The sequence below is a fragment of the Typha latifolia genome, chromosome 10 (genome assembly GCF_019914945.1).
Source record: "Typha latifolia isolate L0001 chromosome 10, TyphaL0001v2, whole genome shotgun sequence".
Taxonomy (NCBI): Eukaryota; Viridiplantae; Streptophyta; class Magnoliopsida; order Poales; family Typhaceae; genus Typha; species Typha latifolia.
The window spans coordinates 7,727,028-7,742,532 of NC_133095.1; positions in this window are offsets into that span (position 1 = coordinate 7,727,028).

Here is a 15,505-nt window from a genome sequence, read left to right on the forward strand (position 1 = left end):
CTGCCGATGTCGAACTCCTGCTCCCTATGGCTATGATCATAAACTTGCTTCATGCAGTTTTGAGCAAGTTTAAGATGAGCACGCAACTTTCTCAATATGGCGTCTCTATCCATCAAAGCTAAGTCCACCTCCGTATGATCTGTAGATGCCACTGGATCATAAGCGCGTAACGTCGGAGCCGTGCGTCCATACACCACGTCAAATGGAGTCATGCCAATGTTGCTATGGTAGGCGGTGTTATAGGATCACTCCGCCCACGGTACTACTCAATGCCTCAATTGATCACCTCGGTTTGGCCGTCCGTCTACAGATGGTGATACGATTCGGACTTCACCGACGTCGTCTCGAGCATGGATTCACTTTAGGAGTGTTTTTATTTCATGTTTTAGTATTTAATTTCCATTAAAATAAGTTTTCTGTCAGTCGCGTTCGAACGCGGGTGGAGTGAGTTCGAACGCGGTTTGTGAACGGGGTTGTGAACGTGGTGAAGAGAATATACTGTGCGTTCGAACGCACTGCGAACCCCTACATCGCGTTAGCAAATACCGACAGGCGCGTTCGATCGAGCGTTCGAATGCCTGCATCGCGTTCGCACATCCAGAAGAGCGAACTCAGTGCGTTCGAACGCGGTCGGGCGAGTTCGAACGCGGTCGACGAAAATTGTGTTTTTAGGGTTAATTTGAGTTGTTGGTTAGCCTATAAAAGGATGTGGTAGACAACCAAATTGATTATTGATTATTGAGATTGAGTTTTGCCTTGCCTCCTTCGTCTTCTTCGCTCCCGTTCTCTCAATCCCCGGCGACGCCGCTTCTAACCTCTCTCGTCCGGCTAATCACCATAGTCCCTTAGGGGTGGCCCTCTTCTCCCTCTTCGTCCAATCTATCCAACACTTGCCCTAATCCTTCCATCGAATGCCTGCATCACGTTCGCAAATCCAGAAGAGAGAACTCAGTGCGTTCGAACGCGGTCGGGCGAGTTCGAACGCGGTCAACAAAAATTGTGTTTTTAGGGTTAATTTGAGTTGTTGGTTAGCCTATAAAAGGATGTGGTAGGCAACCAAATTGATTATTGAGATTGAGTTTTGCCTTGCCTCCTTCATCTTCTTCGCTCCCGTTCTCTCAATCCCCGGCGACGCCGCTTCTAACCTCCCTCGTCCGGCTAATCACCCTAGTCCCTTAGGGGTGGCCCTCTTCTCCACCTTCGTCCAATCTATCCCACACTTGCCCTAATCCTTCCATCAACCACAACCCTTCCACCATCACTTTTCACCGGTGCCACCACATTAACGCCGGTCCACCTTCAACCACCATTACCTAGGATCACGTGCCTCCCTCCACGGATCAAAAATAGACCATCTGACCTTTGTCCCTAAATCGGACGATATCTCGAGATCCCCACATCCGATTCACATGCAACTAGATTTGTTAGAAGCTCTTTTCTGGGGCTACAACATATCAAAGTTTCACGTCGATCCGACGGCGGCATATTTCAGGATCTTATTTCAAAGTTTCATGCCAGATCTAGTCCAGATCAAGAATTGGAAGAGATCGACCTTTCACCAAAAATGCAATATCGTATCAAGCTGGTATCAGAGCTCCATAGCCAGAGGCGTGATCGTATCAAGCTGGTATCAGAGCTCCATAGTCAGAGGTGTGATCGTAACAAGCTGGTATCAGAGCCACCGTTCCTCAGACAAGCGCTTCCAATGACGACAACCAGATCCATGGCTGCACGACGAGATGATGAAGAAGAGATTCTCCCAATAGAGGAGGGAGAAACGATTGCAGGGACTTCCACCCGTGGAATCGCCCGATCTAATCAGAATACGGAAGAACCTAGCGTTCAAGCCGTGTTGGGGTCTCTTTCAGAGCAAATGGCCATCAACAACCAGATGATGATGGAGATGATGCAGGAACTACGGGCGACAAGGGAAGCAATGGGGAACGGGAAAACACCATCGACCCCACGACACGAGTCCACCCCCTTGAACCCACCGCCACCGGTTCTGCCTTTGCAACCACAAGAGTCGCTTCTACCACCACCCTATGGGCAGAGGCAAGCAAGGATGGTTACACCAGGTCCAGTTGCAGGTGAACCCATCCGACGGGTGAACCACTATGGAGACCGCCTTGGAGATCAAGATCCGTGGGCGGGTTAATACGATCCGGAACCACGGCAAGTTAATCAAAACCGAAGGAGGGATCATCAACCCTTCATGGTGCATCCTCCCCCGGTTAGACAAGGACATGATCCAGAACGAGACAATGGCATCCGTGGACAAGTCGTGCATCTCGAATTCCCCAAGTTCAAAGGTGGCGACCCGAGCAATTGGTTTTATAGGGCAGAGCAATTCTTTGCATACCAAGGAACGGTGGAAGAGTACAAGGTGATGCTTGCGAGCTTCCACCTTGAGGATGCGGCGCTTCATTGGTTTTGAGCAGCCAATGCCACTGAGGCTATCGAAACTTGGGCTGAATTTTGCGCCGATATCACACGACGATTTGGAGCATCGGGATACGAAGATTTTGATGCTCTCCTCTCAAAGACGGTGCAAAATACCACGGTTGGGTCATACCAAGAAGAATTTGAGAGGATTAGTAGCCGATGTCATCCACCATGGACGGATCAGCAACTTCGCAGCACCTTCATCTCCGGGCTGCGGGGTGACATACAAGCCGATGTGAGGGTTTTATGGCCTAGAACCTTAAAGGAGGCCTTCGAAGATGCGGTGCTTATGGAAGACAAACATAGGGCCGTGAAGATACACCTGAAACAGAGTTGGACGAGCCAAGGAAGCCGCAATCAATCTCAACCAACCATAGTGGCAGGAAACATCACCGGAGCACCAAGAGTTGCTGCTGTAGTGGTACCTCCTCGAGCACCCTTGAAGCCATCCCAAGATGTGAAGTATGCACCTAGAGGTCCGGGACGAGCATCACACCAGCCCAAGTAGAAGAAAGAAGAGCCAAGGGCCTATGCTTCCGTTGTGATGAGAAGTTTGTACCCGGGCATCGCTGCGCTAAACCGATGGGATCGGTGATGCTAATCGATGGATTGGAGGAAGCGGAGGACGAGTTTGCAGCTGAAGGTGCAGATGTGGCTGGACATCAAGGAGAAGAAGCTGAGGAGCAACCCGTGGAGGACATGATAGCCGAAATCTCCCTCCACGCCTATTCGGGGACAGCTGCGCCAAAGACCTTACGGGTGAACGGGGTAGTCAAGAAAACCACAGTGAGAATCTTGATTGACACCGGGTCCACCCACAACTTCATTGACAAGAGTCTCCTTAGGAAGATTGGGCTCGAGTCGGAACCCACGGAAGGGTTCGATGTGATGATTGGAGATGGCACCACATTGCGAGCGGATTCTATTTGTGGAGGTGCAGAATTGAAGGTGCAAGGCCAAACTTTCATATTGGATCTTTATCCGTTGGCCTTGCAAGGTGCCGATATTGTTTGGGGGACCCAACGGCTTCGAAGCTTGGGGCCTGTGACATTTGATTTTACAAGCCTCACATTGACGTTTTGGAGAAATGACAAGAGAGTGCTGCTAGATGGAAGCCAACCGCTGCTTGAACTTCCAAATGAAGGGGTCGCAAGGGAGCTCGCTTCTTTCTCGGCGCCCACATTTCCTTTCTTCTCAGATCTGCGGAGAGCTAGTGCAGAGGATAGTGAGCTGGTCCAACTCATGGAGGAGTTTGAGAGAGAACCTCTCAAGCCACCCCGAGCACGAGGAGCGCGATGGGTTAGTATTAGAGTGCGGGCGAATGAAGGTACCCCGGAACGAAGAGCTACGGAGACTATTGATGGCACACTTCCATGATACATACTCCTATAGCAGGGCATGAAGGGGTATTACGTACCTACAAGTGGCTGGCCCAAAACTGTACATGGACAGCGATGAAGACGGACATGAAGAAGTATGTGCGTGAATGTCAAATCTGCCAACGAGTCAAATCGGAGGCACTCAAGCCTAGCGGGCTGCTACTACCACTACCTATACCAGAGCGTATTTGGGAGGATACCTCCATGGACTTCATCGAGGGGCTGCCGGAGGTTCGGGGACAATCGGTGGTGTTTGTTGTGGTGGATAGACTGAGCAAATATGCTCATTTCATAACATTGTCTCACCTGTTTTCAGCAAAAAGGGTTGCTGAAATTTTTGTTCGGGAAGTGGCACACTTGCATGGGATGCCTAGGACGATCGTCTCAGACCGGGATCGCATCTTCATCAGTGAGTTTTGCTCCGAGTTCTTCAGATTGCAAGGGACTCAAATCAACCTGAGTTCAGCTTATCACCCCGAGACGGATGGCCAAATCGAGGTGGTGAATCACAGACTGGAGCAATACTTGTGATGCTTTGTGGCGGAACGACCAAAGGATTGAGTCAAATTCCTTCCATGGGCTGAGTGGTCATACAATACTGCTCATCACTCTAGCATCGGCATGACCCCCTTTGAGGCGGTTTATGGGCGCACTCCCCCTATCTTGCGTGCCTATGATAGACTCGCGGCGGTGGATAGGATCGAGCTTTACTTAGAGCTTGCTGATCGAGATGAAACATTGAGACTGCTCAAGACTCTCCTAGCCACAGCCCAAAACCGCATGAAGCAAACTCATGACAAAGGCTGACGTGAGCGAGAATTTGAGGTGGATCAATTGGTGTTCGCTCGAGCTCAACCGTATCGGCAATCCACATTGAGACCAATTTTGAACCAAAAGTTGGGTTACAAGTACTACGGTCCGTACCGAGTGCTACAACGAATCGGTCCAAAAGAGCTTACCGGTTGGACCTACTGAAGGAACCAGGATACATCCGGTCTTCCATGTATCAGCCTTGAAGGCCCAGATCGGGCCTAACCATGTGGTGGGTTCGGCCTTACCCGAACTAATGGAGGAGGATGGCCCCACTGAACCGGTCCGAGTATTAGGCTGCAGGAGAAGACGCCATGGGACCAGATTAGAGACTGAAGTGCTAATTGAGTGGCTGGGCAAATCTACTGACGAATCTACCTGGGAGCTAGAGTCAGATATCATGGATCGCTTTCCAAACTACAAACCTTGAGGACAAGGTTGCAGAAGCGTGGTGGATTGATACGATTCAGACTTCACCAACGTCGTGTCGAGCATGGATTCACTTTAGGAGTGTTTTTATTTCATGTTTTAGTGTTTAATTTCCATTAAAATAAGTTTTCTATAAGTCGCATTCGAACGCAGGTGGAGTGAGTTCAAACGCGGTTTGTGAACGGGGTTCCGAACGTGGTGAAGAGAATGTACTGTGCGTTCGAACGCGGTGCATTCGAACGGACTGCGAACCCCTGCGTCGCGTTCGCAAATACCGACAGGCGCGTTCGAATGCCTGCATCGCGTTCGCAAATCCAGAAGAGAGAACTCAGTGCGTTCGAACGCGGTCGGGCGAGTTCGAACGCGGTCGACGAAAATTGTGTTTTTAGGGTTAATTTGAGTTGTTGGTTAGCCTATAAAAGGATGTGGTAGGCAACCAAATTGATTATTGAGATTGAGTTTTGTCTTGCCTCCTTCGTCTTCTTCGCTCCCGTTCTCTCAATCCCCGGCGACGCCGCTTCTAACCTCCCTCGTCCGGCTAATCACCCTAGTCCCTTAGGGGTGGCCCTCTTCTCCACCTTCGTCCAATCTATCCCACACTTGCCCTAATCCTTCCATCAACCACAACCCTTCCACCATCACTTTTCACCGGTGCCACCACATTAACGCCGGTCCACCTTCAACCACCATTACCTAGGATCACGTGCCTCCCTCCACGGATCAAAAACAGACCATCTGACCTTTGTCCATAAATCGGACGATATCTCGAGATCCCCACATCCGATTCACATGCAACTAGATTTGTTGGAAGCTCTTTTCTGGGGCTACAACGTATCAAAGTTTCACGTCGATCCGACAGCGGCATATTTCGGGATCTTATTTCAAAGTTTCATACCAGATCTAGTCTAGATCAAGAATTGGAAGAGATCGACCTTTCACCAAAAATGCAAGATCGTATCAAGCTGGTATCAGAGCTCCATAGCTAGAGGCGTGATCGTATCAAGCTGGTATCAGAGCTCCATAGTCAGAGGTGTGATCGTAACAAGCTGGTATCAGAGCCACCATTCCTCAGACAAGCGCTTCCAATGATGACAACCAGATCCATGGCTGCACGACGAGATGATGAAGAAGAGATTCTCCCAATAGAGGAGGGAGAAACGATTGCAGGGACTTCCACCCGTGGAATCGCCCGATCTAATCAGAATACGGAAGAACCTAGCGTTCAAGCCGTGTTGGGGTCTCTTTCAGAGCAAATGGCCATCAACAACCAGATGATGATGGAGATGATGCGGGAACTACGGGCGACAAGGGAAGCAATGGGGAACGGGAAAACACCATCGACCCCACGACACGAGTCCACCCCCTTGAACCCACCTCCCTCGTCCGGCTAATCACCCTAGTCCCTTAGGGGTTGCCCTCTTCTCCTCCTTCGTCCAATCTATTCCACACTTGCCCTAATCCTTCCATCAACCACAACCCTTCCACCATCACTTTTCACCGGCGCCACCACATTAACGCCGGTCCACCTTCAACCACCATTACCTATGATCACGTGCCTCCATCCACGGATCCAAAATAGACCATATGACCTTTGTCCACAAATCGGACAATATCTCGAGATCCCCACATCCGATTCGCCTACAACTAGATTTTTTGGAAAGCTCTTTTCTGTGGCTACAACATAACAAAGTTTCACGTCGATCCGACGGCGGCATATTTCGAGATCTTATTTCAAAGTTCCGTGCCAGATCTAGTCCATATCAAGAATTGGAAGAGATCGAGCCTTCACCAAAAAGGCGAGATCGTATCAAGCTGGTATCAGAGCTCCATAGCGAGAGGCGTGATCGTATCAAGCTGGTATCAGAGCTCCATAGTCAGAGGCGTGATCGTAACAAATGGTAGGCCGAACTGAAGTTCAATCGAGTCCCCTGCAATCTAAAAAACTCGGTCCAAAAGTCAGTCATAAATACAAAATCATGATCTGAGACAATCGTGCATGGCATGCCATGTAACCGAGCAACATCTCTAATGAAATATTTAGCCAATGACTTAGCTGAAAACGGATGTGAAAATGTCGAAAAGTGCGCATACTTGCTCAATCTGTCAATCACCACAAAGATAATGGAATAACCACGTATCTATAGAAGACCCTCAATGAAATCCATAGAAATATCCTCCGAAACACGGTCTGGTATAGGTAAAGGCTGAAGTAATCTGGCCGGTTGCAATGTGGTTACTTTAGCCCTTTGACAAACTTCGCAAGCACGGACAAAACTCCTCACATCCCGCCTCAATCCTGGCCACGTGCAACTCTGAGATATCCTCCTATATGTCCTCAAGACACCCTCATGATCAGCCTCTGGAGTATAGTGGAAGTGCTCAAACAATTTCTGCCGCAATCCATCATTTGAGGGCACTCGAATTCATCCGTGGTCTAGCAACAAACTACCTCGATTTTCCAACTTTGGATGGCGCTCCAGATCATCCATCACTTCCTGCAACAATCTCAAAATATCTGAAGTCGATGTACAAGCATACCTCAGCTCGTCAAGGAAGGGGATGGTAGGAGATGAATAGGCTGCAAGTTCGGCGGTATCGGGTTGGCACGATAGTGCATCTCCCGCTCTATTTTCTGTTCCCTTCTTGTATTGGATTTCATAATCATATCCCAACAATTTTGTGACTCATCGCTGTTGTGCCGGAGTGTGTATGTGCTGCCCAATAAAGTATGGAAGGCTCTTTTGATTGGTTCGGATAATGAATCGTCTACCGATCAAGTAAGGTCTCCACTTTGTCACCGCATGCACAATTGCCAACATCTCTCTCTCATAAGTCCATAATTGCTGAGATTTTTATGACAAAACCTTACTAAGAAAGGCTATGGGATGTCCTCCTTGCATAAGTACAGCTCATATGCCAACATCCGATGCATCACATTTCACAATGAACTCTTTGGTGAAGTCTGGTAGTGTTAGAATGGGTGTCGTCGTCATTGTTGTTTTTAGTTTTTCAAATATTGAAGTGGCTTATATTATGGACCAGATCTGGAATGATCCATTTGTTGGATGATTATGAAAATTTATTCATTTCTAGTTTATAGAATACGCAAATTAAATACTTTTCATTATAAAACCAATAAACTCATGAGTTAGAGTTCTAATGGCTCTGCTTTCACTTAAATCGGAGGTCGGGATGAAAAGATAAAAGTAAAATTGTAGAGATAGGTCAGAGAGGGCAGAACGGTAATTTTCTAACATTGTGGCGGTCGTCGGAGGGTGGCGGACGGCCAAGGGTGGTGGTGGACGGCCGTATTGTAGGGTGGCTACTGGAGCTAGGGTTTGGATGCTTGAAGAAAATCTACGGTTATGATCTACTCCTATAAAAATAAAGACAATCTAACGCCTAATGAAAATAAGATAAGGACAAGAATAATAACTAGCTAAAGTCAGATTTCTCTCTATTCACTTTTATAAAATTATCAATGCATGTCCACTCCTATTTATAGGAGTAAAATTCCATAGCGGATCGGATCCACATGCGGATTATCCGATTTATTTAAAATTCAAACAACAAGATAAAGCTAGCTAACTAACTAAATCAGCCTTTTTTATTTTTCTCGGATTAATCCTTCGTTTCTTCATAGATAGATTTCGAATCTAGAGAAGTCTTGAATATCAAAGTTGTAGATCTAGAAGTTAGTGATCTTATCCTACTAGTTTGATATTATTCGGACATCTGTAGAATATTCTACAAATATTTTACTAAAACTGCGGAGAACTAGATTTAGCTAATTAAATAAAATCCTAACCTTCTAACTAAACCAAATAAGCAAATAAGATAACTAAACTCAATCCATTGAGTCTAATCTCTCCTTGATGTGATCCAATCTGACTCAGTTCACATCAAAAGATAAGGGTGGATGGATGATGTTGTTTAAGGGATAAGGACGACGGGAAAGAAGTGGTCGAGATTCCAAGAAAGAGGGAGGGCTCGACAGACAAGGGAGATTAGAAGTTAGATGAGACCTTGCCAATGGTAGAGGTGGCTGGTTGGTGAAAAAGGAGGGAGATTAGGGTAGAGTGACTAGAGAGAGGATAAAGGAGGCAAGAAACTAATATTCCATAAGCATAATGAATTTGGCTACCATCCACGCCTTTATAGAGGCTAGCCAAAAAGCCAAAATAAAAATTATTAACTCTAATTCTAGCGGACTCTCGTTGATCATATTCGAATGCACCCGATCGCGTTCGAACGCACATAAGGCATTCTCTGTCGATGTGAACCTGATGCAGGCATTCAAACGCGCCATTCGAACACGCCCGACAGCGTTCGAACAACCCTTCTTGGCATTCGATGCCCTAGCCATAAATCTGTATTTATCAGGAAAACCAAGAAATTGAATCACAAGTCTGAACAGTGCATGAGGTGGCTCAGTCCGGCCTTTATCACATCAGCGCTAGTCTTGAGGGGTGCTGACATGTTAGGATTTGACCTGTGGTTTCATTTCTTATTTTAATTTCTATGTTTCCTTGGAAAATAAGATTTTTGGCATGTGTGTTGTAACGCCAGGTTAGGGCGTTTGAACACACCATTTGAACACCAGAGTTTATTCACAAATATAGACTTGTTACGGTCACTCTCGAGGAAGATGATAGTCTATCTGATTTGTTAATCTGGATAGAACTAAATATAAAACTTGCGAAGGCAATAGCAATCGATCCAACTGTCGAAATGATATGAGATCGAATATGTTGTCCCTCTAGAAGTTAGGAATCCAATGGAATTAGAATCTCGTCGATCAGGCTAGTTAATGACCAAAAGTTATGAAGGGAATAATGACCAAGAGTCAGGAGGTGGCGGGATTGATGTGGATTATGTGATTAGGGTTATGGGAGATGATGATGGCCATGGTGGATGGATTAGCCTTGAACAAGATGAGATAGGAGAAGGGAGCTTCTAGGTATGACTAGTCATTGGAATGATGAGGGAGAAGCAATAGAGGATTAATCTCGGCCGTATATAAGAGGTCGGATTGGATTCCGAGGGAGAGGAAGGAAGTTCTCTCAAGCCTTGATGCAAAATAAGTTCCAATAATCAATAATTCAAAGATAGTTGCTTTTTCACATAGTTGGAGGCTAGCCAATCATTAAAAAATTCTAAACAAATCCTAATACAAAACAACTTATCTGACATGCATTCGAATGGCTAAAAACAAGGCTCTAAATATGCGAATTAGGTGTTCAAATAGCAAAAAATTGTACTCTGTATGTGCAAACGTAAATTAAGTGTTCGAACGCCACATTTGAATACCCTCACTTGTGTTTTAACGCACCTGCCCAAAGTCATCTTATTTTCCTAAAACATAAACAAAAAATTATATAATTTGAAGCGGTTTGATTATATCAAATATGTATCTAAATCAAAAACCACAACAACCCATCATGCTTCTCTCACCTTGTCCTCAAGGTGCAAAGTGAGGAAAACAGTCCATCAATACATCCTCTAGCTCCCATGTTGCCTCATCAGTGGGTCGACCCAACCACTCCACCAAGACCTCTATCTCTAAGCGCCCATCATGATGTCGCTATGCTTGGCCAAAATCTGAACTGGCTTAGTAAAGCCAATGGGCCTTCCCTACTGTATCAACACAGCCCGAATACCCATTCTCGACACGTCACACTCCATAATGAATTGTTTGCTAAAATCAGGTCGAGCAAGAATGGGTGTTCATTGCCGCCTTCAATGTCTTCAAATGTTGCAGTGGCTTTGCCAATCCAATTGAATCCATCCTTCCTCAATAGCACTGTAAGTGGTACAACGATCCTCCCATAATTGGCCACAAACCTACGGTAGTAGTCGATCAATCCAAGAAAGTTGTGCAACTCCATTGGCCACCATATAAGAGATTTTTCCTAGGTCCGCTGCCACTCCATTGGCCGAAATTATATGTCCCAGATACTCCACTTGAGGCTTTCCCCACAGGCATTTGGAGTCCTTCACCTTCATCCCATTTTTTTCTAATAAAATCAGCACTTCGCACAAATGTTGCAAGTGGTCTTGCTATGTCCGACTATGGACAAGTATGTCATAAAAAAATACCAAAATATATCAACACATCAAGGGTTTTGAGTGATGCTGTTTGTGAGACCAAACAGCATCACTCAAAACTCATAGTGGTCGTCGTTGGTCCGAAACGCCGTCTTGTGCACATCCACCGGGTGTACTCTAATTTGGTGGTACCTAGCTCTCAAATCAAACTTGCTGAAATATGCCGCTCCTGCCAACTCCTCTAGCAGCTCTTCGATCACCGGTATTAGGTGCCGATCTTTGACGGTTATAGAGTTGAGCGCCCAATAGTCCACGCAAAACTGCTAAGTGCTATCCTTTTCTATATGAGTAGAACCGGCGAAGAGTATGGGCTTCTACTCGGTTGGATGACTCCTTGGTCCAGCATCTCACTCACTATCTTTGAGATAGCTTCTTTATAAATGTGAGGGTATCAATAAGCGCAGATGTTTACTGGACCAACCCCTAGAACTATCTCGATACAATTTTCAATGTCGTGCGCCGAGGCAGACCATTCGGCTTCTCGAACAAGGCCTAGAATTCCTATAGCAACTTAGCAATATTAGGGGGTATTTCTGAGTTTCCACTTGTCCCTACATCAATTAGGGTCAGCTGCGACATGTAGGTATCATCGTGGGAACTCGAAAAACAATATAGGACTGGAAACTGGCACTGGTTGCTAGTCGAAGGCCTTCTAGTTGCACTCATCACCTATTGGTCCTAAACGTGAGCCAAAGCTCTATGAAGTCAAATGTTATACGCCTTAAATTTTGCAGCCACTGAGTTCCAAGAACAACGTTCACTCCTGGCAAGGCAATAGGGTACAAATCCAATGTGAACATATGGCCTTGCACCCGTAATTGGACTCCGCTGCACGCGCCTTCCGCCTTGAGCTTCGGTCAGTCACCAAGCCTAGCTCCTGAACGAGATGCTCATCGAAGAAGTTCTACGTCCTAGTGGAATCCCGCTGATAACATTCGAACACGCTCGACCGCGTTCAAACGCGCATTTCGTGTTCTTTGTTTTTGTGAACCTGATGTAGGCGTTTGCAAGGGCCTTCGAACACGACCCCTTCCACGTTCGAATGCGACCTATAGGAATTTTATTTTAATAAAAATAAATAACTAATGCAATAAGAAAAGACCATAACTAAATGTATCACACACCTGCCACTTATCCTCTCGAACTCATCTTTGAAAGCGTCCACCGTCGTCTTCTGAATAGTCATGGTCAGCAATGCGTGATAATCCTCATATCTAGAGGTACCAAAACGTCGATAAGTTTCAGTGCTGAAGTTTTCCCATGTGTTCACCTCATTTTGTGCATCCGCTGATCTAAACCAGCAAAGAGCTGACTCCTCCAGATGAATCAAGGCTAGCAGAACCTTCTGGTCCTCAGAGGTACCCTGCCAAGTAAAGTACCTCTTGACTATATATATACACTCAGTCAGGTTGCCACTTTTGAACTTTGGGAATTCCATGCACGTAGTGCTACCTTGAATGGCATTCTCTCGGTTTGGTCCAAGCCCAAACCCCCTCTAATGGGTCAAGGGTGTTGCTCATATCTGTGGAAGGGTCTCCTCCGGTCACGAACGTAATGTAGAAAGTCGTCGTGATCAAAGTCCATCCAATCCAACAGTTCGGCCCTCGGGTTGCGTCCAAGTGGTGCTAGTTAATGATTCAGCCCTCTCACCTCCAGGCCATGATATTCTGGATGCCTCTTGGCCTTTGGACGATGTTCCCCATGGTTGGGCGGCAACCCCTCACATCTTGGAGGTATATATGTAGTATCTTATTGAGGATTTGGGATCGTTCGTTGTGTAGAGCTCCTCGGGTTTAACCTTTCAAATCCCTCCAACAAATGGTCTTCCCTCTCGCTCATTTTTCTTAAGTACCTATGATACATTTAGTTAAGATCTTTTCTTAATATATTAGTTGTTTATTTTCATTAAAATAAAATTTTTGTAGGTCGCGTTTGAATGCGACAACGCTCTTGCGAGCACCTACATCAGGTTCGCAAATACAAAGAACGCGTAATGCGCGTTCAAACGCGGTCGGGCGAGTTCCAACGCCGTGTTCAGACTCCTACATCATGTTCGCACATACAAAAAATGCCTTTTGCGCGTTCGAATGCGATCGGGAGCATTCAAACACGATCGGTCAGAATCCAATAGAATTAGGGTTACTTATTATCATTAGGACTTGTTTGCTAGCCTCTATGAATATGTGGATGGCAGCAAAATTTATTATGCTATTGGAATATTGATTTCTTGCCTTTTTATCTTCTGTCTACCCTAATCTCCCTTCTCCGTCTTCACCAACCTACCACCTCTACCGTTAGCAAGGTCTCTCCTAACTTCTAATCTCCTTGGACTGTCCAGTCCTCCCTCATTTTTGGGATCTCGATCACTTCTTCCCCTTCTTCTTTATTCCTTAAATGACATCACCCATCCACCCTCATCTCCATTAACATCCATAAACCTAACTTCCACTCCACTCGTCACCACCACCGTCATCTGCAATATATCATATTTTTATCTCAGCTTTAGTTTGAATCTGTGAAGGGCATAAATACAAAAAACGTAGATCAGGGAGTTACGGATCGATTCCACTTAGCTTCATAATTTTTTGACTATGGGAGAATATTTGGTAAACATTTTCCTTCGGTTGCGTGGATTGCTTTCTACAATAAATTTAGATCTTAAGGGAATTGTTCCGTAGCCCTATTAGTGGTTTCAGAGTCGGGCGAACCTCAGACCTCCAAGGGAAGACTCAATCCACCAACAAGGAGACTAATAAAGAGACCAACAAGGGAAGACTCAATCCACGATAACCCTAACCGTGAGGCCGATTCTTTTGGAGCGACCATGGTAGGACCGAGTCAACCAACGTCCATGGGTGTGAATATGCGCTTGGCGGATGAACTTAGGGGCATGTTCCAAATATTGCAGCGTAGAGTTGACGCAATGCAAAAAGATCACAATAATCTAAAGAAATATGTCATGAACCGATCGGCTTTGTCATCTCATCGATGGTGATCGGTGCCTCAAGAAAGACTAGCTGTGGGACCACACCAAACCGATACCCCTACAGGTCCAGGTGCGACATGTTAGTTTCAATGATCCTCTTTTACCTATGCCTACACATCATCCCCCACCTCCATTACAAAACCCAAGACCGGCGGTGGTGGAACCCAAGAGGTGTGCGGCACCGGTGCGATTTGTCGATGAGGAGGATTGGCACTTTGATGAGGTTGTCCCCTTCGGAGATCGTGATGGACGTGCTCGAGTTGAACCAAGGATTTTTCGCAAACTCGACAATGCTATTCGGGGGAGAACCGCACGCTAGGACGTCCAAAATTCTAAGGCAATGATCCAACGGATTGGGTGTTTCAAGTTAAACAATACTTTGATTGTCAAGGGACAGCGGAGGACGCAAAGGTCTAGATGGCAAGCTTTTAGCTCCAAGGAATAGCATTGCATTGGTATCGATTAGTTATTCATGGTGGAGGATTTACTGGTTGGGCTGACTTTTGTAGGAGGATTACACGCAAATTTGAGAAAGCGGCATATGAAGATTTTGCTACCACATTAAGCAAGATGGTTCAGAGGACGACCGTATTGGAGTACCAAGCAGAATTTGAAAGAGTTAGTAGTCATTGTGAGCCACCTTGCCTTGAACTGACATTGATGAGCACATTCATTTCAGGGCTGCGAGAGGAGATACAAGCGGATGTTCGTGCTCTTTCTCCTACCACTCTTGAGGAGGCCTTTGAGAAGGCCGTGAGGATGGAGCAAAAGCATAAGGCTCTCAAGATATGGTTGCAGTTGATGTCATAGTATGATCATGGTCATTATACATATATGTAGCATATTTGAGAGAGTTATGATAATGATATAATATGGAGATTTATTTATATATTGTCGAGTATTATATACTTGATCAGTTATGATATGATATCTACCATTCGTTTGTATATTATTAAGTATACATTCATATATTCATTTATTACTGATTCCCTTTCTACTTCATATTATCCATTACATAATTTACTCTCTGTTTGGCATTAGTGATTCGGGGTAAAGTTTATTCACTAAGCCTTTAGCTCATGACCCTCTTTATTTCTTTTCTAACCCTCACCCCCCAAAATATGTGGTACATGATTGCGACTTGAGACATTCTAAATAAATATTTTAGAACGAAGACGAGATGAGCTAAATGTGAGATAGTATAAAAGATAGCTTATGTAGAAAGTAAGCTGTACTAATATTATTTAATTTTGTATTCCACTATATTAGACTATGTTTTGTAAAAGAGGGAATGTTGTACATGCTGGATAGTATTGTACTAGCTGTATCTTGATGGTCTGTTATGGTT